Source organism: Callithrix jacchus, chromosome 22 (assembly GCF_049354715.1).
Source record: "Callithrix jacchus isolate 240 chromosome 22, calJac240_pri, whole genome shotgun sequence".
NCBI lineage: Eukaryota > Metazoa > Chordata > Mammalia > Primates > Cebidae > Callithrix > Callithrix jacchus.
Genome location: NC_133523.1, coordinates 46887348 through 46913214, shown reverse-complemented (window position 1 = coordinate 46913214; position 25867 = coordinate 46887348). Strand labels below are relative to the sequence as shown.

The window sequence follows — 25867 nt, the reverse complement described above, 5'->3', positions numbered from 1 at the left end:
CAAGTCTGACTATCAGCACGCTCTGCAAATGTATTGCCGACATCAGCGTCACTTCAGTGTTGCTTTTCTCAAACAGTAACCACCTAAAAGCATGTGCCTCCTTTTCCTGCCAACAACAGAAAGCACAGCCCTCTACAGTGTCACAGCATAGGAGCTTCTTGCTCCACGACTGTGGAATTTCCCGTGACCAGGTTAAACTGGACACAAAATAAAGATGGATTCATCTGCATCTTTGGTTCTGTTTGCACATTTTCAGGAATCAGGAACATAAACACCTAAAAAGACCATCTTTTCTTCATTGCTTCAGAGGCTCGGCAGGTTAGCCTTGCTCGTCAAAGGGCAATGATCCTGAATTTGTCCCAAAGAGAAAAAGTAATGTCCGCTAGCCATACCTTACATATAAACATGAGAATTGGGCTGGATTTCTAGAGAAGAGCAATGGATTTTGAGCCACGGGTTCCCTTGAGTTCCAGCACGAGGACACACCGTCTCTATGGAAGCATCCAAAATGGAAGCGAAGATGCTGAAGAACATACACTGTGGTACACACGAACATCCTCCACTAGAGACCACAGGCTATGCATAAACGTTACTGAATAAATGTTGAACAGAAATACACATGGCCAGGCATGGTGGCTCATGCCTGTAATCGTTGCACTTGGAAGGTGGATGTAGATGCATTACCTGAGGTCAGGAGTTAAAACCAGTTAACATGACAAAACACCATCTCTACTAAAAATACAAAAAATTTGGCCAGGTGCAGTGGCTCATGCCTGTAATCCCAGCACTCTGGCAGGCCAAATGGATGAATCAGAAGGTCAAGAGATGGAGACCATCCTGGCCAACATGGTGAAACCTCATCTCTACTAAAAATACAAAAATGAACTGGGTATGATGGTGCGCACCTGTAATTTCAGCTACTCGGGAGTCTGAGGCAGGAGAACCGCTTGAACCTGGGAGGTGGAGGTTGCACTAAGCTGAGATTGTGCTATTGCACTCCAGCCTGGCGACAGAGGAAGACTTCATTCACACCTCAACAGGAAAGCATTTGTTGTTCAAGTACATCTAAACTACGTTAGTTATCTAATGTACAAATTTAACTGAAGGTGGGGCATGAACCAAAGAACAGTCCTTCCTTTCTTCTCGCCTGTGCGTGAGTTCATATTCACATGTGTTCCCAAATACCAAGATGGTGGCGGCAGAGGCAGGAGGACCTAACCCCAGTTTAGCCCGGGCAGCATAGCTAGACCGCTGTCTCCCGCATTTACCTCCTGGTGATGTACCCAAGATTTCAGCTTCATTTACCCAATAAACACTGAAGCCCCATGCATTCCACTCTATGCTCTTTCTATGCAGTCCACATCCCTTCTTGAAGGGACGTTGAGGCCCCCTCTGACTCTACCTGAGCCCAAAGGAGGTTCTATAAACCAGTGCCAAAATAATTTCCACGGAGTAAAAATTGTTGACGGCCATGGGTGGTGGCCCACATCTGTATTCTCAGCATTTCGGGAGGCTGAGGCAAGTGGCTCACTTGAGGTCAGGGGTTTGAGACCAACCTGGCCAACACGGTGAAATCCAGTCTCCACTAGGTAAAAAAAAAACACATACAGTGGTAGCTGGGCATGGTTGTGGGCACCTGTAATTCCAGCTATTCTGGAAGTTGAGGCAGGAAAATTAATAGAATCCGAGAATCAGAGGTTGCAGTCTGCTAGGACCGTGCCACTGCCCTCCAGACTGTGGCAAAAATAAATAAATATATGCATTACCAAAAAAAAAAAAAAAAAAAAAACCCTACAAATATTAGCCAGGTGTGCCACTGGGCACCTGAAATTTCAGCTACTTGGAAAGCTGAGACAGGAGACTGAACCCAGGAGGCAGAGGTTACACTGAGCGGAGTCATGGCACTACACTCCAACCTACGTCACAGAACAAGCCTCTGTCCGAAAAAAAAGAATCATCTGAGCCTCAGAGACGGACGCTGGAAGTGTTACTGTACTCCAGCCTAGGCAACAAAGACCTTCTTTAGAAAGCAATATCAAAACAGAGCGACAACATCATCCAGGTCCGATTCTAAGAATGCACTGCAAAGTATCATCAAAATTGGCATCGACTTCAACGTTGCTCTTCTCAAACGGTAACACTCTAAAGGGAAGGGGTCTCTTTCATTTCAGAAAACAGAAAACACTTCCCTTTGGAGGATCACAGTTTGGGATCTTCTTGCTCCAGGACGCTGGATGCTCTGTTGAAATTTCCTTGACCAGGTTAAACTGTAGATAAAAAAATATAAGGATGCATTCGTCTGCCTCTTTGGCCCTGTTTGCACGTCGTCTGGAATCCGGAACATAAACACCTAGAAGTGCCATCTTTTCTTCACTGTTTCAAAGGCTCAGCAGGTCAGCCTTGCTCATCACAGGGCGATGCTCCTGAGTTTTGTTCCCAAAGCAAGAAAGCAGCACCCACTACACACACCTTATCTTTAACCATGAGAACTGGGCTGAATTTCTGGTAAAGAGCGATGGATTCCGAGCCAAGTGTTCCCTTGAGTTCCAGCACAGGGACACCCCGTCTCTATGGGAGCATCCAAAATGGAATCTAAGATGTTGAAGGATATGCACTGTCGTACACATAAACACCCTCCTATATGAACCGCAGGCTAGGCATAAAAGTTTCTGAATAAATGTTGAATAGAATACACAAGGCTGGGCACCTTGGCTCATGCCTGTAATAGCCATAATTTGGAGGGCAGAGGCAGACACATAACCTGAGGTCAGGGGTTCAAAACCAGTCTGGTTAACATGACAAAACCCCGTCTCTAATACAAATATAAAAAATTTGGCCAGGGGCAGGGGATCTTACCTGTAATCCCAGCACATTGGGAGGCCAAGGTGAGCAAATCACTTTCGGAGGCCAAGGTGGGTGAATCATGAGGTCAAGAGTTCGAGACCATCCTGGCCAACATGGTGAAACCCCATCTCTACTAAAAATACAAAAATTAGCAGGGTATGGTGGTACACACCTGTAGTTTCAGCTACTCGGGAGACTGAGATAGGAGAATCGCTTTAACCTGGAAAGAGGAGGTTACAATTACCTGAGGTCACGCCATTTCACTCCAGCCTGGCCAGAGAGTGAGACTTTGTCCACACCTAAACAGGAAATCATTTGCTGTTCAGGTACATATCAAATACATTGTTTATCTAAAACAAAAATTTAACTGGGGGTGGGGCATGAACCAAAAAACAGTCCTTACTTTCATCTCCCCCGTGCATGAGTTAATATTCACATGTGTTCCCATCTATGAAGGATGAGGGAGGGGCAGATGCAGGGGGACGGAACCCTAGCTTAGCCTGGACAGCATAGTGAGACCCCCGTCTCCCACATTTATCTCCTGGTCACAACCCAAGATTTCAGGTCATTTATCCAATGAATACTGAAACCTCATGCATTCCACCTCTATGCTCTTGCTAAGCAGTCTGCATCCCACCAAAAGGACACTGAGGTCCCCTCCAACTCTACCTGACTTCAAGTAAGTTCTATGAACCAACGTAAAATAATTTCCATGGAGGAAAAGGTGTTAATGGCCATGAGCAATGACTCACACCTGTATTCTCAGCACTTTGGGAGGTCGAGGCAAGCGGCTCACTTGAGGTCAGGGGTTTGAGACCACCCTGGCCAACAGGGTGAAAACCAGTCTCCTTAAAAAAAAAAAAAAAAAAGTAGCTGGCATGATGGCAGGTGCCTGTAATTCCAGCTACTCTAGGGGTTGTGGCAGGAGAATTAATTGAACCTCAGAGGCAGAGGTTGCATTCAGCCGGGATCATGTCACTGCTCTCCAGCCTGGACAACAGCAGGACTCGTCTCAAAAAGAAACATATAAATGAATTCTATATAAAACTATGAATATTGGCCAGGTATTGTGGTGGGTGCATGAAATCCCAGCTATTTGGAAAGCTGAGATAGGAGAATCACTTGAACCCAGGAGGCACAGGTCACAGTGAGTGGAGTCCTGGCACTGCCCTCCAGTCTGGGTCACAGAACAAGACTCTGTCCAATAAAACAGGACCATTTGAGCCCAAAGGGCCTACATTGGAGGTGCCACCACACTCTAGACAACAAAGACACTATCTTAGGAAACAAAAACAGAACAGAAACTCAACATCATCCAAGTGTGATTATATGCATGCTCTGCAAATGTATTACCAACATCAGCATCAATTTCAATGTTGCTTTTCTCCAACGGTAACACTCTAAAGGGAAGGCCTTGGTATTTTTCCCACAACAGAAAGCACTTCCCTTTGGAGGGTCATGGTTTGGGATCTTCTTGCTCCAAGACTCTGGGATTTTTGTTGGAATTTCCCTTCACCAGGTTAAAACAGACACAAAAACAAAGATGCATTTATTGACCCTGTCTGCACGTTTTCTAGAAGGCAGAACATAAACCCCTTAAAGGACCATCTCTAGTACCTTGATTCAAAGGCTCAGCACGTTAGCCTTGTTCATCAGAAAGCAATCTTTCTGAGTTTTGTCCCCCAAAGAGAAAAAGCAATGCCCACTAGGCATACCTTATCTTTAATCAAGAGAATTGGGCTGGATTTCTAGAGAACAGCAATGGATGTTGAGCCAAGTGTTCACTTGAGCTTCAGTGCAGGGACACACAGTCCCAATGAAAGCCACCAAAATAGAAAATGTTGAATAATATACATTTTGGCACACACAAACATCCTCCAGCATAGACCTGACTCAAGAGGACTACCTGATGCTGCGTATGGCGGCTCACGCCTGTCATCCCAGCACTTTGCAACGTTGGTGGATCACCTGAGGTTGTGAATTTGAGACCACCCTGGCCAACATGGGGAAACCCCATCTCTACTAAAAACACAAAAAGTTGTTGGGTGTGGTGGTGGGTACCTGTAATCCCAGCTACTTGGGAGGCTAAGGCAGGAGAATTGCTGGAACCTGGGTGCTCCCAGTGACACAAGATCACACCACTGGACTCCAGCCTGAGCAACAAGAGCAAAACTCCATCTCAAAAAAAAAAAAATAAATAAATAGCTGGGCGTGATGGCAGCTTCCCATGTTTCCAACTATTCAGAGCAGGCTGAGGTGGGAGAATCCCTAGAACCTGGGAGGTGGAGCTTCTGGTGAGCAGAGATCCTGCCACTGCACTCGAGCCTGGGCAACGAAGCCAGAGTGGGTTTCAATAAATAAATCAATCAATAAACCACTTGAGCTCTAGAGATCTCACTGGAAGTGCCAGCCACTCTAGGCTCAGCACAGAGACTCTGTCTTGGAAAAACAGCAAAAACAGAACCTCACCATCACCCACGTCTGATCGTAAGCACGCTCTGCAGACGTATGACCAACGTCGGCATCAACTTCCACGCTGCTCTTCTCAAATAGCGACCAGCTAAAAGGACGTGTGTTTTTTCTTTTTTTTTTTTTTTTTTTTTAATTTTTTATTGGATTATAGGTTTTGGGGTACATGAGCAGAGCATGCAAGACAGTTGCGTAGGTACACACATGGCAGTGTGCTTTGCTTTTCTTCTCCCCTTCACCCACATTTGGCATTTCTCCCCAGGCTATCCCTCCCCACCTCCCCCTCCCACTGGCCCTCCCCCTTTTCTTTCTGACAACAGAAAGCACATCCCACTGGAGTGTCACAGCACAGGAGCTTCTTGCTCCAGGACTCTGGGGTTTCTTGTTGGAAGTCTCCTTGACCGCATTAAGCTGGACACAAAAATAAAGATGCGTTCATCTGCATCTTTGGCCCTGTTTGCACGTTTTCTGGAATTCAGAACACAAACACCTAAGAGAACCATCCTTTGGTCACTGTTCCAAAGGCTCAGCAGGTTAGCCTTATTCATAAAGTGGCTCATGCTCCTGAGTTTTGTTTCCAAAGAGAAAAAGGAATGCCTACTAGACATACATTATCTTTACCCATAAGCATTGCCTGATTTTCTAGAGAACAGCAATAGATTTTGAGCCAAGTGTTCACCCGAGTTCCAGTACAGGGACATCCCGTCTCTCTGAAAGTATCCAAAATGGAATCTAAGATGTTGAAGAATATACATTGTCATACACACAAACATCCTCCGGTATAGACCACAAGCTAAGCATAAAAGATTCTGAGTACATTTTGAACCGAAATACACAAGACCGGGATGATGGCTCACACCTGTTCACCACACTGTGGAAGGCGGAGGCGAACGCATCACTTGAGGTCAGAAGCTGTAATCCGACCTGGTTAACGTACTGAGACCCCCTATACTAAATACAAAATAATCGGCTGGACTCGGTGGCTGATGCCTGTAATCCCAACACTTTGGGAGGCCCAAGTGAGTGAATCACAAGGTTGAGACGTGGAGACCATCGTGGACAACATAGTGAAACCATGTTTCTACTAAAAATACAAAAATTAGCTCGGCATAGTGGTGCGCACCTGTAGTTTCAGCTCCTCGGGAGGCTGAGGCAGGAGAATGGCTTGAACCTGGGAGGCGGAGGCTGTAATAAGCTGAGATCCCGCCATTGCACTCCAGCCTGACAACAGCGCAAGATTTCGTCCACACCTAAACAAGAAGTCATTTGTTGTTCAAGTATATCGCAAATACATTATTTATCTAAAACACACATTTCACTGGGGGTGGGGCATGAATCAAAGAACAGTCCTTTCTTTCTTCTTGCCTCGGCATGGGTTCATATTAACATGTGTTCCCATCTACGCAAGATGGGGGAGGGTGGAGGCAGGAGAATCTAACCCTAGTTTAGCCTGGGCAGCATAGCAAGACCCCCATTTCATGCATTTATCTCCTCGTCATGCACCCAAGATTTACCCAGTAAATACTGAAACCTCATGCGTTCCACCTCCGTGCTCTTGCAGTCCACATCCCTTCTTCGAGGGACACTGCCGGGCACGGTGGCTCATGCCTGTAATCCCAGCACTTTGGGAGGCCGAGGCGGGTGGATCACGAGGTCAAGAGATCGACACCATCCTGGTCAACATGGTGAAACCCCGTCTCTACTAAAAATACAAAAAATTAGCTGGGTATGGTGGCACGTGCCTGTAATCCCAGCTGATCGGGAGGCTGAGGCAGGAGAATCGCCTGAACCCAGGAGGCGGAGGTTGTGGTGAGCCGAGATCGCGCCATTGCACTCCAGACTGAGTAACGAGAACGAAACTCCGTCTCGAAAAAAAAAAAAAAAAAAAAGAGACACTGAGGTCCCCTCCAACTCTACCTGAGCCCAACGGAGGTTCTGTAAACCAGTGCCAGAATAATTTCCCTGGAGTAAAAAATGTTGATGGCCACAGGCGGTGGCTCACACCTGTATTCTCAACACTTTGGCAAGTCGAGGTGAGTGGCTCACTTGAGGTCAGGGGCTTGAGACCAGCCTGGCCACCATGGTGAAATCTGGTCTCTGCTACACAAACAAACAAATAAAAATACAAGAAGTAGCCGGGCATGGTGATGGGCACTTGCAATGTCACCTACTCTGGTGGTTGAGTTAGGAGAATTAATTGAACCTGAGAAGCAGAGGCTGCAGTCAGCCAGGATGGTGCCACCGGCCTCCAGCCTGGGTGATGGCGCGACTCCATCTCATTCATTCATTGACTCATAAATAAATAAATAAATAAAAGCAAAAATACATATATTAGTTGGGCATGTGTCAGATGCCTGTATTCCCAGCTACTCAAGAAGCTGAGGCAGGAGAATCACTTGAACCCGGGAGGCAGAGGTTGCAATGAGCCAAGATCATGCCACCACACTCCAGGCTCGGTAACAGAGCCAGACTATGACCCGAGAAAGAGGACCATTTGAGCCCAAGAGACCCAGGTTGGAGGTGACACTCTACTCGAGCCTGGGCAACACAGACCCTGTCTTAGAAAACAACAACAAAACAGAAGCTCGACATCAAGTCTGACTACAGGCGTGCTCTGCAAATGTATTATAAAATTCGGCATCAGCTTCAACGTTGCTTTTCTCAAACGGTAACACTCTAAAGGGAAGGCATTTCTTTCTTTCCAGAAAACAGAAAGGACTTCCCTTTGGAGGGTCACAGTATGAGATCTTGCTCCAGCAGTCTGGGATTTTTGTTGGAATTTCCCCTGACCAGGTTAAAATGGACACAAATATAAGGATGCATTTATTGGCCGTTTGCATGTTTCCTGGAATCCAGAACATAAACCTCTAGAAGGAGCATCTCTAGTTCCTTCCTTCAAAGGCTCAGCAGCTTAAGCCTTGTTCATCAGGGAACAATCTTTCTGAGTTTTGTCCCCGAAGAGAAAATGTAATGGCAACTAGACATATCTTATCTTTAACCAAGAGAATTGGGCTGGATTTCTAGAGAACGACAATGGATTTTGAGCCAAGTGTTCACTTGAGTTCCAGCACAGGGACACACCGTCTCTATGGAAGCATCCAAAATGGAAGCGAAGATGTTGAAGAACATACATCGTCGTACACACGAACATCCTCCAGCATAGACCACAGGCCACGCATAAACGTTACTGAATAAATTTTCAACAGAAATACATAAGGCCAAGCCTGGTGGCTCACGCCTGTAACCACTCTGGAAGGCGTAGGCAAACACATCACTGGAGGTCAAGGGTTCAAAACCAACCGTCAACATAGCAAAACCCCGATTCTCATAAATACTAAACATTTGGCAAGGTGGAGTTGCTCATGTCTACGGTCCCAGCACTTTGGGAGGCCAAGTTGGGCAAATCACCAGGTCAAGATCGAAAGCATCCTGGCCAACATGGTGAAACCCCGTCTCGACTAAAAAACATGTTAGCTGGGCGTGTTACCCACCTGTAGTTTCAGCTACTCTGGAAGCTGAGACAGGAAAATCGCTTCAACCTGGGAGGTGGAGGTTGCGATAGGCTGAGATCTCGCCATTGTGCTCCAGCCTGGCGACAGAGCGAGACTTCGTCCACACCTAAACAGGAAGTCGCTTGTTATTCACGTACATCTCAAATACATTGTTCGTCTAAACTACAAATCTAACTGGGGGTGGGGCATGAACCAAGGAACAGTCCTTCCTTTCCTCTTGCCTGTGCATGGGTTAATATTTACATGTGTTCCCATCTATGAAGGATGGGGGAGGGGCAGAGGCAGAAGGATCTAACCCCTAGTTTAGCCGGGACAGTATAGTGAGACACACGTGTCACGCACATATCTCCTAGTCACCCACCCAAGATTTCAGCTTCATTTACCCAATGAACGGCGAAACCCCACGCATTCCACCTCTGTGCTTTTGCTGAACAATCCACATCCCTTGTTCAGGGGACACTGAGGTCCCCTTTAACTCTACCTGACCCCAAGTGAGGGTCCATAACCCAGTGCTAAAATAATTTCCATGGAGCAAAATGTGTTGATGGCCACGGGTGCTGGCTCAAAACTGCATTCTGAGCACTTTGGACGCGCTGAGATGAGTGGCTCACTTGAGGTCAGGGGTTTGAGACCAGCCTGGCCAACATGGTGAAACCAAGTCTCTACTCTAAAACAAATAAATAAATAAATAAAAATACAAAATGTAGCCGAGTGTGGTGACTGGCACCTGTAATTCCAGCTACTCTGGAGGTTGAGGCAGGAGAAACACTTGAACCTGAGAGGCACAGGTTGCAGTCAGCCAGGATCATGCCACTCCCCTCCAGCCTGGGTGACAGCGAGACGTCTCAAAAATTAAATAAACAAAAAACAAAAATTCAATTATTTGCTGGACATACGTCGGGTGCCTGTAATTCCAGCTACTGAGGCAGCTGAGGCAGTCGAATGACTTGAACCCAGCAGGCGGAGGTTGCAATGAGCCAAGATCCTGCCACTGTACTCCAGGCTGGGTCACAGAGCAAGGCTCTGTTTCAAAACAGAGGAGCATTTGAGCCCAAGAGACCTAGGGTGGAAGTGCCACCACACTCCACGCTGGGCAACAGAGACCCTGTCTTAGACCACAAAAACAAAACAGAAACTTCACGTCGTCCAAGTTGATTAAAAGCGTGCTCTGCATATGCATCACCAAGATCAGCATCAACTTCAACGCTGCTTTTCTCAAGCGGTAACACTCCAAAGGGATGGCGTGTGTTTCCTTTCACACAACAGAACGCACGTCCCTTTAGAGGGTCACAGCATGAGATCTTCTTGCTCCAGCACTCTGGGCATTTTGTTGGCATTTTCCTTCACCAGTTTAAAATGAACACAAAAAGAAAGATGCAGTTTTTGGCCCTGCTGGCGTGTTTCCTACAATCCGGAACAGAAACCCCTAAAAGGACCCTCTCCAGTTCCTTGCTTCAGAGGCTCAGCAGGTTAGCTTTGTTCACCAAGGGGCAATCCTCCTGAATTTTGTCCCCAAAGAGAAAAAACAATGCCAACTAGATATACCTTATCTTAAACTGAGAGAATTGGGCTGGATTTCTATAGAACAGCAACGAATACTGAGCCAAGTGTTCACGTGAGTTCCAGCACAGTGACACACAGTCCCAATGGGATCAACCAAAATGGAATCTAAGATGTTGAAGAATATGCGCTGTCACACACACAGACATCCTCCACCATGGGCCGGGCGCAGTGGCTCACGCCTATAATCCCAGCACTTTGGGAGGCCGAGGTGGGTGGATCACAAGGTCAAGTGATTGAGACCATCCTGGTCAGCATGGTGAAACCCCGTCTCTACTAAAAATACAAAAATTAGCTGGGCATGGTGGCGGGCACCTGTAGTCCCAGCTACTCGGGAGGCTGATGCAGGATAATTGCTTGAACCCAGGAGGTGGAGGTTGAAGTGAGCCGAGATCGTGCCATTGCACTCCAGCCTGGGTAACAAGAGCGAAACTCCGTCTCAAAAAAAAAAAAACAAAAAACATCCTCCAGCATGGACCACAGTCTAAGCTGACTCAAGAGGATCACTTGAGGCTAGGCATGGTGGCTTGTGTCTGTAATCCTAGCACTCTGGAAGGCCAAGGTTGGTGGATCACCTGAGGTCCTGAGTTCTAGACCACCCTTGCCAACATGGTCAAACCCAATCTCTACTAAAAACACAAGAAGTAGGTGGGTGTGGTCATGGGTGCCTGTAATCCCAGCTACCTGGGAGGCTGAAGCAGGGAGAATTGCTTGAACCCGAGTGGTGGAGGTAGCGGCGAGATGAGATCACACCATTGCACCCCAGACTGGGCAACAGGAGCAAAACTCAGACTCAAAAAAAAAAAAAAATTATCAAGGCATGATGGCAGGTGCCTGTATTCCCAACTATTGGGCAGGCAGAGGTGGGAGAATCCCTGGAACCTGGCAGGTGGAATATCCGGTAAGCAGAGATTCTGCCACTGTACTCCAGCCTGGGCAACAGAGTGAAAGTGCATCTCAAAAAATAAACAAAATAAAAACAGAACCACTGGAGTTCCAGGGATCTCGCTGAAAGTGCCACCCACTCCAGCCTGGGCAACAGAGACCCTACCTTGAAAAAAAACAAAATAGAAACCGAACCCCAACATCATCCACGTCTGACTATAAGCATGCTCTGCAAATGCATCACCAAGGTCAGCAGCAACGTCAACGTTGCTTTTCTCAAACAGTGACCCCCTAAAGGAAGGCACGTGCTTATCTCTCAGACAACAGAACGTGCTTCCCTTTAGAGGATCGTAGCTTGAGATCTTCTAGCGCTCCGGGTTTTCTGTTGGAATTTCCCCTGACCAGGTTACACTGGACACAGAAATATAGATGCATTTACTGTCCCTGTTTGCACATTTTCTGGAATCCAGAACGCAAACCCCTGAAAGGACCATCTCCAATTCGTTGCTCTAAAGACTCAGCAGATTAGCCTTGTTCATCAGAGCGCAAGCCTGAGTTTTGTTCCCAAAGAGCAAAGCCTTCTAGACATACCTTACATGTAAGCATGAGCACTGGCTGGATTTCAAGAGAGGAGCACTGGATTTGGAGCCAGTGTGCGCTTGAGTTCCAGCACAGGGACACGGTCCTTATGGAAGCATCCAAAATGGAATCTGAGATACTGAAGGAGATACATTGTTACACACACAAACGCCCTCCAGGACAGACCACAGGCTAGGTCGTAAAACTTCCTCAGCCTGTAATCCCAGCACTTTGGGAGGCCGAGGCGGGTGGATCACGAGGTCAACAGATCGAGACCATCCTGGTCAACATGGTGAAACCCCGTCTCTACTAAAAATTACAAAAAATTAGCTGGGCACGGTGGCGCGTGCCTGTAATCCCAGCTACTCAGGAGGCTGAGGCAGAAGAATTGCCTGAACCCAGGGGGCGGAGGTTGCGGTGAGCCGAGATCGCGCCATTGCACTCCAGCCTGGGTAACAAGAGCGATACTCCGTCTCAAAAAAAAAAAAAAAAAAAAAACTTCCTCAGTAAATTCTGAACGCAGATACGAAGGGCTCAGTAGTGTGACTCACACCTGCAATCCCAACACTTTGGGAGGTGGAGGTGGCTGTATCACCTGAGGTCAGAAGTTTGAAACCAGACTGACCAACGTAGCGAAACCCCATCTCTACTACATATCCTATATACAAAAAAAAAAAAAAAGACTTGGCATGGTGGCTCACGTCTGTAATCCCAACACTTTGAAAGGCTGAGGTGGGCAGATGACGAGGTCAAGAGATGGAGACCATCCTGGTCAACGTGACGAAACCCCATCTCCACTGATAATACAAAAATTAACTGGGCGTGGTCGTGCTCACCTGTAATCCCAGCGACTCTAGAGGCTGAAACAGGAAAATCACTTGAACTCGGGAGGCAGCGGTTGCAGTGAGCCCAGATTCACGCCATTGCACTCCAGCCTCGGTGACGAGGGTAAAACTCCGCCTCAACAAAAAAATAAATAAAATTAGAAAAAATGAATGCCCACACCTAAACAGTCAACGATTTCTAATTCAATCACATCTCAAATACATTGTTTCTCTGAAATACAAATTTACCCCCGCCCTGGAAAGCCCCCTTTGGTAATTCAGTTAAGGGTCTCCTTTGGAAGGTAATAGGCAGGAACGCAGAGATGTCAGCAAAGGGAAGGGATTGTTAGGGGTTTCTATGATTCTCCAGACGCCCGGCCAGATCTCAAACTTCCTCAAAAGATCCCAGCTCCAGGCAGGAAGGATCAATGGGTTCCAGAAACCAAATGAAGTGGCCCTGGGTGGGACGCTTTGTCATCAGATTCCATGACTGAAAGACAGCCAGAGGCAGAGTGAAAATCCCAGGGGCTCCCTCCCAGAAGACAGGGGCTCCAACCAGATCAAACCCAAACTGTCCGAGGTTAGCCATGCCTGGCTCTCCTCTCCCCTTGGCTCATCCTGCCTGCACCGCTCAGTGCCCTGCTGTTCCCAGTCCTGATGCCTTCACTCCTTCCAGGACCCCAGGGGGGTCACCTCGCAGTTCTCAGGGAGGAACATGGGGTTTGACACCTTGTGAGCTTCCCAGACCTCAGGCTCTGCCCACCCTACTCCCTTCCCAAAGGATGTTCTGCCCAGTTCTCCCAGCCTCCTGCTTCCCTCCAGGGACCACCCTTCAGGGATAAGATTCACACTGCAGACAGCCAGGACCACCCATTATCCTCAGCAGGCCACCCATTCAAGATTGGTCTATGTGACATGCCCGCAAGAGGCAGATCGAGAGCTAGAGAGATGCAGAGAGGCTGCCAGGGTCTGGGTGGAGGAGTGGGGAGGGCAGCGACTGCACATGGGCATAAGCCTCTCTGGGGTGATGAAAATCTCCAAACTACAGTGGTGGTGGTTGCATCTATGATAATATGTTCACCTGGTGTCCCAGGTACAAGAAAGTGGGGAGGGGCAGAGGCAGGAAAATCTCTAAAGCCTAGTTTAACCTAAGGGGCATAGGAAGACCACTGTCTCTAAAATAAAAAAATTAAATTAACTGTGCATTTATGACCTAGTCATGCATCTGCACTTCAGTTTCATTTACTCAATAAAAACTCAAACGCTGGCCAGGAGCAGTGGCTCACGTGTATAATCCCAGCACTTTGGGAGGCCAAGGCGGGTTGATACCTGAGGTCAGGAGTTCAAGACCACCCTGGCCAACAGGGCAAAATCTCGTCTCTGCTAAAAATACAAAAATTAGCTGGGTGTTGTGGTGGGCATCTGTAATCCCAGCTACTCCAGAGGCTGAGGCAGGAGGATCACTTGAACCTAGGAGGCGGAGGTTGCAGTGAGTCAAGATTGCACCACGGTACTCTAGTCTGGGCGACAGAGACCCTGTCTTAGAAAAAACAACACAACCAAAACAGAACCGCACCACTGTCCAAATCTGATGGTAACCATCTCTGCAAACGTCTGACCAGGATCCGCATCGACTTCAATGTTGCCCTTCTCAAACCGTAACACTCTAATTGAAGGCAGTTTCTTTTTTTCAGACAAAAGAAAGTGCTTCCATTTAGAGCGTCACAGCCTGACATCTCCTAGCTCCAGCACCGTTTTGTTGGGATCTTTCTTGATGAGGTTCCAATAGACACAAAGAGAAACATGCAATTACCTGCGCTGTTTGCGTGTTTCCTGAAATCCGCGACATCAACCCCTAAATGGATTATCTCCAGGTCCCATCCTTCAAAGGTTCAGCAGGTTTAGCCTTCTTCATCAAGGGGCAATCCTCCTGAGTTTTGTATCTAGAAAGAAAAACCAGTGCTTACTAGAAATACCTTATATTTGCCCCAAGAAAATTAGGCAGGATTTCTAGGGAACAGCAATAGACTTTGAGCCAAGCGTTCACCTGAGTTCCCGTACGGGACACACAGTTCCGATGGAAGCATCCAGAATGCAATCTAAGATGTGGAAAAGTATATATTGTGGCTCACACCACATTCTCCAGGATAGACCACAGGCTACGCCATAAAAGCTCCTCCATAAAATTGTAGCAGAAACACACAAGCAAGCATGGGGCATGGTGGCGCATACCACTAATCACAGCAGTGTAGGGGGCCCAGGTGGAAAGATCAGTTGAGCTCACGGGTTCGAGGCCCGCCTGGGAAACATAGTGAAACCTCATCTGTACAAAAGAGGTAAAAGTTAGTCAGCTGTGGTGGTGCATGCAGACAGCTTTTCAAGAGGAGGAGGAGGTAGGAGTTGGAGGCTGCAGTGAGCTGAGACTGCACCACTGCACTCCAGCCTGTCTCAAAAGTAAATAAGCAAATAAGTAAATAAATAATACAAATGCAAAATGGTGGCACATTTCTAATAACCCCAATGGTTCGGGAGGCTGAGGCAGAAGAATCACTTGAACTCAGGAGGCAGAGGTGGCAGTGAGCCAAATTCCTGCCACTGCATTCCAGCCTGGGTCAAGAACAAGACTCTGTCACAAAAAGAGGGCCACTTGAGCTCAAGAGATCTAGGTTGGAAGTGCCACCGCACTCCAGCCCGGGGAAACAGACACCCTGTCTTAGAAAACAGCAAACAAACAAACACAAAAGCCCAACATCATCCACATCTGATGTGTGTTATCAGCATTCTCTGCAAACGTATTACCAAGATCAGCATCAACTTCAACGTTGCTTTTCTCAAGGAGTAACCTTCTAAAGGAAAGCACTTTCTTTTCTTTCAGAAAACAGAAAGTGCCTCTTCCTCCAGAAGACCACCGCCTGAGATCTTCCTGCTCCACCACTGTGGATTTTCTGTTTGAATTTTCCTTGACCAGGTCAAAACAGACACAAAAATAAAGATGCATTTATTTACCCTGCTTGCATATATCCTGGAAGCCGGAATACGAACCCCTGGAAGGAGCACCCCTAGGGATCAGCAGGACCACCTCCTGTGGATTCAAAGCATCAGCAGGTTAGGATTGTCTATCATGGGGCAATCCGCCTGACTTTCGTCTCCGGAAAGAAAAAGCGATGCCTACTACACGTACCTTATATGTAACCAAGAGAACGGCACAGGATTTCTAGAGAAGAGCGTTGGATGTTGAGCCAAGTGTTCACCTGAGCTCCAGCACAGGGACACACCGTCTCTATGGAAGCATCCATAACGGAGTCTACAATGTTGAAGAATATACGTGTCATACACACAAATACTCTCCAGAACAGACCACAGGCTAGGTCATAAAAAGTCCCCAGTAACATCTGAACAGAAATACAGAAGTACGGGTAGGCCACGGCTGACTGAGACCTCTAATCCCAGCACTTTAGGAGGGATCACCTGAGCTCAGCAGTTCAAGACCAGCCCTGGCAACGTGGTGCAACCCCATGTGTACAAGGAATACAAGAGTTAGCCAGGTGTGGTGGTGCATGCCTGCAGATGCTAATTCAGCAGGCTTCGGTGGGAGGCACAGGTCACAGTGAGCCGAGATCTCACCACTGCACTCCAGCCTGGGCGACAGAGCCAGACCTAGTCTCAAAAATAAGCAACCACACACACAAACACACACACACACGTATGCACACGTGCACACACACAAACACACACACACACACACACCCTGAAACAAAAAAAATACTCAAGGTGATATCAGAGTATTCTATGTATTTAGAAGAGTATTTTGTGTTTATATGATTATATGATGTATATGAGGATATATGATGAAATAGCTATCATAGATATTTGAGAATTTGATTCAAAGACACTTCCGTATATTGTATGCTCAGGGAAGAATAATTCCTACACGTGGACTTAAAGGTGATGATGGCGGCAGGTGGGGCTCACACCTGTATTCTCAGCGCTTTGCCAGGCCGAGGCAAGCGGCTCACTTGAGGTCAGGGGTTTGAGACCAATCTGACCAACATGGTGAAAACCTGTCTTTCCTATTAAAAAACTATGTGTGCGTGTGTGTGTGTGTGTATACACACACACACACACACACACACACACACACACACACATATATATATATATATATATATATATACACATACATATATATATGTATATATAAATACACAAAAGTAGCCGGGCGTGGTGGTGGGCACCTGTAATTCCAGCTACTGCGGAGGCTGAGGCTCATCTGTACCCCAGAGGCAGAGCTAAGCCTGACTCTAAGCGTGCTCTGCATATGTATTACCAAGATCAGCATCAACTTCAACGTTGTTTTTCTCAAACGGTAACACTCTAAAGGGAAGGCCTTTGGTTCCTTTCAGACAACAAAAAGCGCTTCCCTTTAAAGGGTCACAGCATGGAATCTTCTTGCTCCAGCACTCTAAGTTTGCCTTGAAATTTTCCTTGACCAGGTTAAACTGGACACAAAAATAAAGATGCATTTATTGCCCCTGTTTGCATGTTTTCTGGAATCCAGAACATACACCCCTAAAGGGGCCATCTGCAGTCCCTGGCTTCAAAGGCTCAGCAGGTTAGCCTTGCTCGCCGCAGAGCAATCCTCCTGAGTTTTGCTGTCAGAGAGAGAAAGCAATGTCCGCTAGGTCATACCTTATCTTTAACCAGAGAATTAGGCTGAATTCCTGGAGAACAGCAAAGGATTTTGAGCCAAGTGTTCACCTGGGTTCCAGCACACGGACATCAGTCCTGATGGGAGCAAACAAAATGGAATGTAAGATGTTGAAGAACATACATTGTCACACACACAAACGCCCTCCAGCATAGACCACAGGCTAGGCTGACTCAAGAGGACCACTTCAGGCTTGGCGTGGTGGCTCACACGCCTGTAATCCCAGCATTTTGGGAAGGTGAGGTGGGAAAAGCAGCTGGGGTCGGGACTTGGAACCCAGCCTCGCCAACACAGTGAAACCCCATCTTTACTAAAAGTACAAAATTTAGCTGGGTGTGGTGGTGAGGGCCTCTAATCACAGCTACCTGGGAGGCTAAGGCAAGAGAATTGCTTGAACCTGGGAGGCAGAGGTTGCAGAGAGCTGAGATTGTGCCTTTGCACTCCAGCTTGGACAACAAGAGGAAAATTTGGTCTAAAAATAATAAAATTTTTAAAAATTAGCAGGGCATGACGACGGTCACCTGTATTCCCCACTATTAGGTCAGGCTGACGTGGGAGAATCCCTGAAACCCAGGAGGCACAGTTCCAGCCTCTGCACTCCAGCCTGGGCAACAGAGTCAGAGTGCGTCTCATAAAATAAAAAAATAAAAAGGGGACCACTTGTGCCCTAGAGATCTCGCTGGAAGTGCCAAGCACTCCAGCCTGGGCAACCGAGACCCTGCCTTTAAAAAAAAAAAAAAAAAAGCATGCTGGCTGGTAATTCCAACTGACTTTCAAGTAAAAAATAGTAATAATAAAAAAAAAGCAAAACCAGAACCCCAACCTCATCCAAGTCTGACTATTAGCGTGCTCTGTAAATGTACTACCAAGATCAGCATCAGCTTCAGCGCTGCTTTTCTCAGACGGTAACACTCTAAAGGAAGACGCATTCGTTTCTTTTAGACAACAGAAAGCGTTTCCCTTTAGAGGGTCACAGCGTGAGATCTCGCTCCAGCACTCTGGGTTTCCTATTGAAATTTTCCCTGACCCGGTTAAACTGGACACAAAAACGAAGATGCATTTATTGGCCCTGTTTCCATGTCTTCGGGAATCCAGAACATAAACCCTTAAAAGGACAATGCCCAGTTCCTTGCTTCAGAGGCTGAGCAGGTTAGCTTTGTACATCAAGGGGCAATCCTCCCGAGTTTTGTATCTAGAAAGAAAAGCCAATGCTTACTAGATAATACCTTATATTTGCTCAAGAAGACTAGGCAGGATTTCTAGAGAACAGCAATGGACTTTGAGCCAAGCGTTGACCTGAGTTCCCGTACAGGACACACAGTTCCGATGGAAGCACCCAGAATGCAATCTAAGGCGTTGAAAAGTATATATTGTGGCGCACACCAACAGTCTCCAGGATAGACCACAGGCTACGCCATAAAAGCTCCTCCATAAAATTGTAGCAGAAACACACAAGGAAGCATGGGGCATGGTGGCACATACCACTAATCACAGCAGTGTAGGGGGCCCAGGTGGAAAGATCACTTGAGTTCAGGGGTTCCTCTGTACAAAAAGGGCAAAAGTTAGTCAGGTGTGGGGGTGCATGCCTGCAGACATCTACTCAGGAGGCTGAGGTGGGAGGTGGAGGTTGCAGTGAGCCGAGAGTGCGCCACTTCACTCCAGCTTGGGCGACAGGAGACTCTGTCTCAAACGTTAAGTAAGCAAATAAATAAATAAATAATAAAAATGCAAAAATTATCCGGGCATGGTGGCACATTCCTATAATCCCCGTGGCTCAGGAGGCTGAGGCAGAAGAAGCACTTGAACTCAGGGGGCAGAGGTGGCAGTGAGCCAAATTCCTGCCACTGCATTCCAGCCTGGGTCAAGAACAAGACTCTGTCACAAAAAGAGGGCCACTTGAGCTCAAGAGATCTAGGTTGGAAGTGCCACCCACTCCAGCCCAGGGAACAGAACACCCTATCTTAGAAAAAACAAACACACACACACAAAACCCCAACATCATCCACATCTGATTAACAGCATTCTCTGCAAACATATTACCAAGATCAGCATCAACTTCAACGTTGCTTTTCTCAAGGAGTAACCTTCTAAAGGAAAGCACTTTCTTTTCTTTCAGAAAACAGAAAGTGCCTCTTCCTCCAGAAGACCACTGCCTGAGATCTTCCTGCTCCACCACTGTGGATTTTCTGTTTGAATTTTCCTTGACCAGGTCAAAACAGACACAAAAATAAAGATGCATTTATTTACCCTGCTTGCATATTTCCTGGAAGCCGGAATACGAACCCCTGGAAGGAGCACCCCTAGGGATCAGCAGGACCACCTCCTGTGGATTCAAAGCATCAGCAGGTTAGGTTTGTCTATCATGGGGCAATCCGCCTGACTTTCATCTCCGGAAAGAAAAAGCGATGCCTACTACACGTACCTTATATGTAACCAAGAGAACTGCACAGGATTTCTAGAGAAGAGCGATGGATGTTGAGCCAAGTGTTCACCTGAGCTCCAGCACAGGGACACACCGTCTCTATGGAAGCATCCATAACGGAGTCTACAATGTTGAAGAATATACGTGTCATACACACAAATACTCTCCAGAACAGACCACAGGCTAGGTCATAAAAAGTCCCCAGTAACATCTGAACAGAAATACAGAAGTACGGGTAGGCCACGGCTGACTGAGACCTCTAATCGCAGCACTTTAGGAGGCCACCATGGGAGGATCACCTGAGCTCAGCAGTTCAAGACCAGCCCTGGCAACGTGGTGCAACCCCATGTGTACAAGGAATACAAGAGTTAGCCAGCTGTGGTGGTGCATGCCTGCAGATGCTAATTCAGCAGGCTTCGGTGGGAGGCACAGGTCACAGTGAGCCGAGATCTCACCACTGCACTCCAGCCTGGGCGACAGAGCCAGACCTAGTCTCAAAAATAAGCAACCACACACACAAACACACACACACACACACACGCGCGCACACACACACACACTCCCCAAAACAAAGAAATACTCAAGGTGATATCAGAGTATTCTATGTATTTAGAAGAGTATTTTGTGTGTATATGATTAACGGATATAAATGATAAGAATATATGATGAAATATACACCACATATTTTTGAGACCTTATCTCAAAGAAAGTTCCGCTCATAGAAGAATTTCTACACATGCAGCCAAAGGTGTTGACGGCTGCAGGCGGGGGCTCATCCCTGTATTCTCAGCACTTTGCCAGGCTGAGGTGAGTGGCTCACTTGGGGTCAGGGGTTTGAGACCACTCTATCCAACATGGTGAAAACCCACCTCTCCTAAATAAAAACAGAGGACCACTTGCACCAGAAAAGTAGCGGGGCGTGGTGTCGGCAATTCCATCTACTGGGGAGGCTGAGTCAGGAGAATCATTTCAACCCCAGAGGCAGAGCTAAGCCTGACTCTAAGCGTGCTCTGCATATGTATTACCAAGATCAGCATCAACTTCAACGGTGTTTTTCTCAAACGGTAACACTCTAAAGGGAAGGCCTTTGGTTCCTTTCAGACAACAAAAAGCGCTTCCCTTTAAAGGGTCACAGCATGGAATCTTCTTGCTCCAGCACTCTAAGTTTTCCTTGAAATTTTCCTTGACCAGGTTAAACTGGACACAAAAATAAAGATGCATTTATTGCCCCTGTTTGCATGTTTTCTGGAATCCAGAACATACACCCCTAAAGGGGCCATCTGCAGTTCCTGGCTTCAAAGGCTCAGCAGGTTAGCCTTGTTCGCCGCAGAGCAATCCTCCTGAGTTTTGCTGTCAGAGAGAGAAAGCAATGTCCGCTAGGTCATACCTTATCTTTAACCAGAGAATTAGGCTGAATTCCTGGAGAACAGCAAAGGATTTTGAGCCAAGTGTTCACCTGGGTTCCAGCACACGGACATCAGTCCTGATGGGAGCAAACAAAATGGAATGTAAGATGTTGAAGAACATACATTGTCACACACACAAACGCCCTCCAGCATAGACCACAGGCTAGGCTGACTCAAGAGGACCACTTCAGGCTTGGCGTGGTGGCTCACACGCCTGTAATCCCAGCATTTTGGGAAGGTGAGGTGGGAAAAGCAGCTGAGGTCGGGACTTGGAACCCAGCCTCGCCAACACAGTGAAACCCCATCTTTACTAAAAGTACAAAATTTAGTTGGGTGTGGTGATGAGGGCCTCTAATCACAGCTACCTGGGAGGCTGAGGCAGGAGAATTGCTTGAACCTGGGAGGCAGAGGTTGCAGTGAGCTGAGATTGTACCTTTGCACTCCAGCTTGGGCAACAAGAGGTAAACTCGGTCTAAAAATCGAAAATTAAAAAAAAAAAAAGGGAGCAGGGCGTGATGATGGTCCCCTGTAATCCCAACTACTTGGCAGACTGAGGGGTAAGAATCCCAATAACCTGGGAGGAGGACTTTCTAGTGAGCAGATATCCCGCCACTGCACTCCAGCATGGGCAACGAAGCCAGAGTGCACCTCAAAAATAAGAAAATAAAGAGGACCACTTGAGCTCAAGAAATCTCACTGGAAGTGCCACGCGCTCCAGGCTGGGCAACAGAGACCCTACCCTGCCTTGGAAAAAAAACAAAACAAAAATAGAAACCCAACATCATCCACGTCTGATTACAGGCATGCCCTGCAAATGTATTACCAGGATGATCAGCCTCAGCTTCAGCGCTGCTTTTCTCAGACGGTAACACTCTAAAGGAAGACGCATTCGTTTCTTTTGGACAACAGAAAGCGCTTCCCTTTAGAGGGTCACAGCGTGAGATCTCGCTCCAGCACTCTGGGTTTTCTTTTGAAGATTTCTGTTGAACGTTTCTGGAATCTAGAACATAAACCCTTAAGAGGCCCATCTCCAGTTCCTCGCTTCCCCACAAGGCAAATCCTCCTGAATTCTGTCCCCAGAGTGAAAAAGCAATGTCTCTTGGACATACCTCATATTTAATGAAGAGACTGGCCTGCATTTCCCAAGAACAGCGATGGATGTTGAGCCAAGTGTTCACTTGAGTTCCAGCACAGGGACACACACAGTCCTTAGGAAAGGACCCAAATGGAATCTAAGATGTTAAAGAATATACATTGTTGGCCGGGCGCGGTGGCTCAAGCCTCTAATCCCAGCACTTTGGGAGGCCGAGGCGGGTGGATCATGAGGTCAACAGATCGAGACCATCTTGGTCAACATGGTGAAACCCCGTCTCTACTAAAATTACAAAAAATTAGCTGGGCATGATGGCACGTGCCTGTAATCCCAGCTGCTCGGGAGGCTGAGGCAGGAGAATTGCCTGAACCCAGGAGGCGGAGATTGCGGTGAGCCGAGATCGTGCCATTGCACTCCAGCCTGGGTAACAAGAGAGAAACTCCGTCTCAAAAAAAAAAAAAAAAAAAAAAAAGAATATACATTGTTATATACACAAACGTCCTCCAGCATAGACCACAGGCTAGGCCATAAAAGTTCCTCAGCAGAATTTGAACCCAAATACACAAGGCCGAGGGCAGTGGCTCATGCCTATAATTCCAGCACTTTGGGAGGCACAGTCAGGTACATCATTTTAGGTCAGGAGTTCAAAACCAGCCTGGCCAACATGGCAAAACCCTGTCTCTGTTAAAAATTCAAAAAATTAGCCAGATGCAGTGATGGGTGCCTATAATCTCGGCTACTCAGGAGGCTGAGGCAGGAGAATCACTTGGACCCAGGAGGAGGAGGTGGCAGTCAACTGAGATTGGGCCACTACACTCCAGTCTGGGATAGAGGGAGACTCCATCTCAAAACAAAAAAAAAAATTGATAAAATAGATTTCAAAGCAACAAAGATATAGTGGTAAAAGGATCAGTGCAACAGTAAGAGCTAACGATCCTAACACCCAGATACGTAAGACTCATAAAAAGATTTAGACTCGATGAGACAGAAAATTAATAAGGATATCCAGGACTTGAACTCAGATCCAAAACAAGTAAACTTAATAAATATTTATAGAGCTCTCCACTTTAAATATACAAAATATACATTCTCCACTTTAAATACACAAAATATTGATCGGCCATTATTAATACCCATTTTTAGAATAAAGCAATATTCTTGTTCTCTCTCCCTCTTTTTCTTCCTCTTTCTTCCTCTCCTTTTCTCCTTTTTTTTTTTCTTAAAAAAAAAAAAAAAAAGGAAATCCTCTTCATGGCTTTCCTTTCAGCTCCCCGTCTCTTTTCCTCCTTGATTTATCCTTTAAAACTGATTTCTGGGGTCTCCCTGATCTTCCCTCAGCCTCCAGCGTGGCTACGCTGGGTGACTCTCTTGTACGCCTCTGTCTTATGACCCCGTGTATCGTCACGAATTATTTCTCACTTTCTCTTTACTAAGCAAGGGCAGGAAATGATGTTCTCATCATTATAATTCTGCTACTTACTACAGTCCCTGGTGCTGTTCAGTCACTCCACAATTGAATGCCAAGGTGCTATCCCCCTTGCCCCCCCCAAAAAAAAATAAATACACAAGTCTGGGTGTGGCACGGTGGCTCACACCTCTAGTCCTATCACTTTAGGAGGCTGAGGCAGGAGGACTGCATGAGCTCAGGAATTGGAGGCCAGCTCGGGCAACATGGTACAATCCCATCTGTACAAAAACTACAACAGTTAGCCAAGTGGCTGGGCACGGTGGCTCACACCTGTAACCCCAGCACTTCGGGAGGCTGAGGCGGGTGGATCACTGAGGTCAGGAGTTCAAGGTGAGCCTGACCAACTGATGAAACCCCCTCTCTACTAAAAATACAAAGTTAGCCGGGTGTGGTAGTGCATGCCTGTAATCCTAGCAAAACCAAAAAAAGCACACTATTGTCCAAGTCTGATGATAAGGACCTCTGCAAATGTATCCAAATGTATCGAGATCAGCATAGACCTCAATGTTGCTTTTCTCAAACAGTAATCCTCTAAAGAGACGCACCTTCTTTCTTTCAAGTCAACAAAAAGTGCATCCCTCTAAAGAATCGCCGCCCGAGATCTTCTTGCTCCAGCACTCTGGGTTTCTTATTGAAACTTTCCTTGAGCAGGTTAAAATGGACACAAAAGTAAAGATGCATTGATTAGGATTAGCCCTGTTTGCCTGTTTTCTGGAATCAGGAATACAAACCCCTTAAAGAACCCTCTCCAATTCCTTCCTTCAAGGATTCAGCAGGTTAGTTTTGTTCACCAAAGGGCAATCCTGCAGAGTTTTGTCTCCAAAGAGAAAAAGCAATGCTCACTAGACATACCTTATACGTAACCAAGAGAATGGGTCTGGATTTGAAGAGAACAGCAATGGACGTTGAGGCAAGTGGTCACTTAGTTCCAGCACAGGGACACAAGTCCAGATGGGAGCATCCAAAATGGAATCTAAAATGCTGAGGAATATAAATCGTCATACACACAAACATCCACCAGGATACAGCACAGGTTAGTCCACAAAAGCTCTTCAATAATATTTGAACAGAAATATATAAGGGCAGGTGGGGCATAGTAACTCACATCTCCAATCACAGCACCCAAGCAGGCCAAAACAGGAGGATCACTTATGCTCAGGAGTTAGAGATGAACCTGGGAAACATGGTGAACCCTCATCTGTAAAAATACAAAAGGTAGCCAGATGGCAGGGGGTATGTCCCTGTAGACAGCTATTCAGAAGGCTGAGGTGAGAGGTGGAGGTGGCAGTGAGTAGAGACTGTACCACTGCATTCCAGAATGGGCAAGAGTCCCAGACCTTGTTTAAAAAACAGAAAACGAAAAAAGGGCACAAAAAATGCAAAAGTGGCTGGGCGTGGTGGCTCACACCTGTAATCCTAGCACTTTGGGAGGCCGAGGTGGGTGGATCACCTGAGGTCAGGAGTTTAAGACCAGCCTGACCATCATGGAGAAACCCCATGTTTAAAAAAAAAAAAGGGAGAAGTGATGAGTATTCTCTGTGTAGAGTAATTCGTGTGTATATGACCATATTATCCATAAAACATGATACGATAAAATGTACATCACACATTTTTGATACCCTGCCTTAAATAAAGAAAGTTCTATATATTGTATCCTCAAATGAAGAGTAATTCCTATACAGAAATGATTGCTTTGGCAGCACACATTTGAAAAATTGCAAGGATAGAGATTACCATGCCCGCTGCATGAAGCCACACCCAAATTCATGACGGATGGGCCCTATATTTAAAATTAGGAAATACGGGTCAGGTGTGGTGGCTCATGCCTGTAATCCCAGGACTTTGGGACACCGAGGCGGGTCGATCACCAGAGGTCAGGAGTTCGAGACCAGCATGGCCTACATGGTGACACCCAGTCTCTATTAAATACAGTGAGCCAGGCATGACGGCGGGCACCTGTAATTCCAGCTACTCAGAAGGCTGAGGCAAGAGAATCGCTTGAACCTGGGAGGCAGAGGTTGCTGGGAGCTGATATCATGCCATTGCACTCCAGCATGGGTGACAAGAGTGAAAATCCATAAATAAAAAAAAAGTGGG

The 25867-nt window shown here is 46.8% G+C and overlaps 1 long non-coding RNA gene across 2 annotated transcripts; it reads right to left on the bottom strand.

Moving 5' to 3' along the window:
• Positions 1-2215: 2215 nt before the first annotated feature.
• Positions 2216-25363, bottom strand: LOC103790067 (uncharacterized). Of its 2 annotated transcripts, XR_013531093.1 has the most exons (15): positions 24876-25363; positions 24623-24751; positions 22319-22441; positions 21191-21286; positions 19804-19926; positions 19629-19704; positions 17363-17458; positions 15855-15977; positions 15680-15755; positions 14487-14616; positions 12686-12809; positions 11862-11988; positions 8805-8931; positions 6437-6563; positions 2216-3143 (listed from the first exon to the last, which is right to left on the bottom strand). It is a non-coding gene; the product is annotated as an uncharacterized LOC103790067 (long non-coding RNA). The 2 variants fall into 2 exon arrangements; XR_004738272.3 differs by lacking the exon at positions 2216-3143 and having other exon boundaries at positions 5648-6563; positions 24876-25361.
• Positions 25364-25867: the final 504 nt, after the last annotated feature.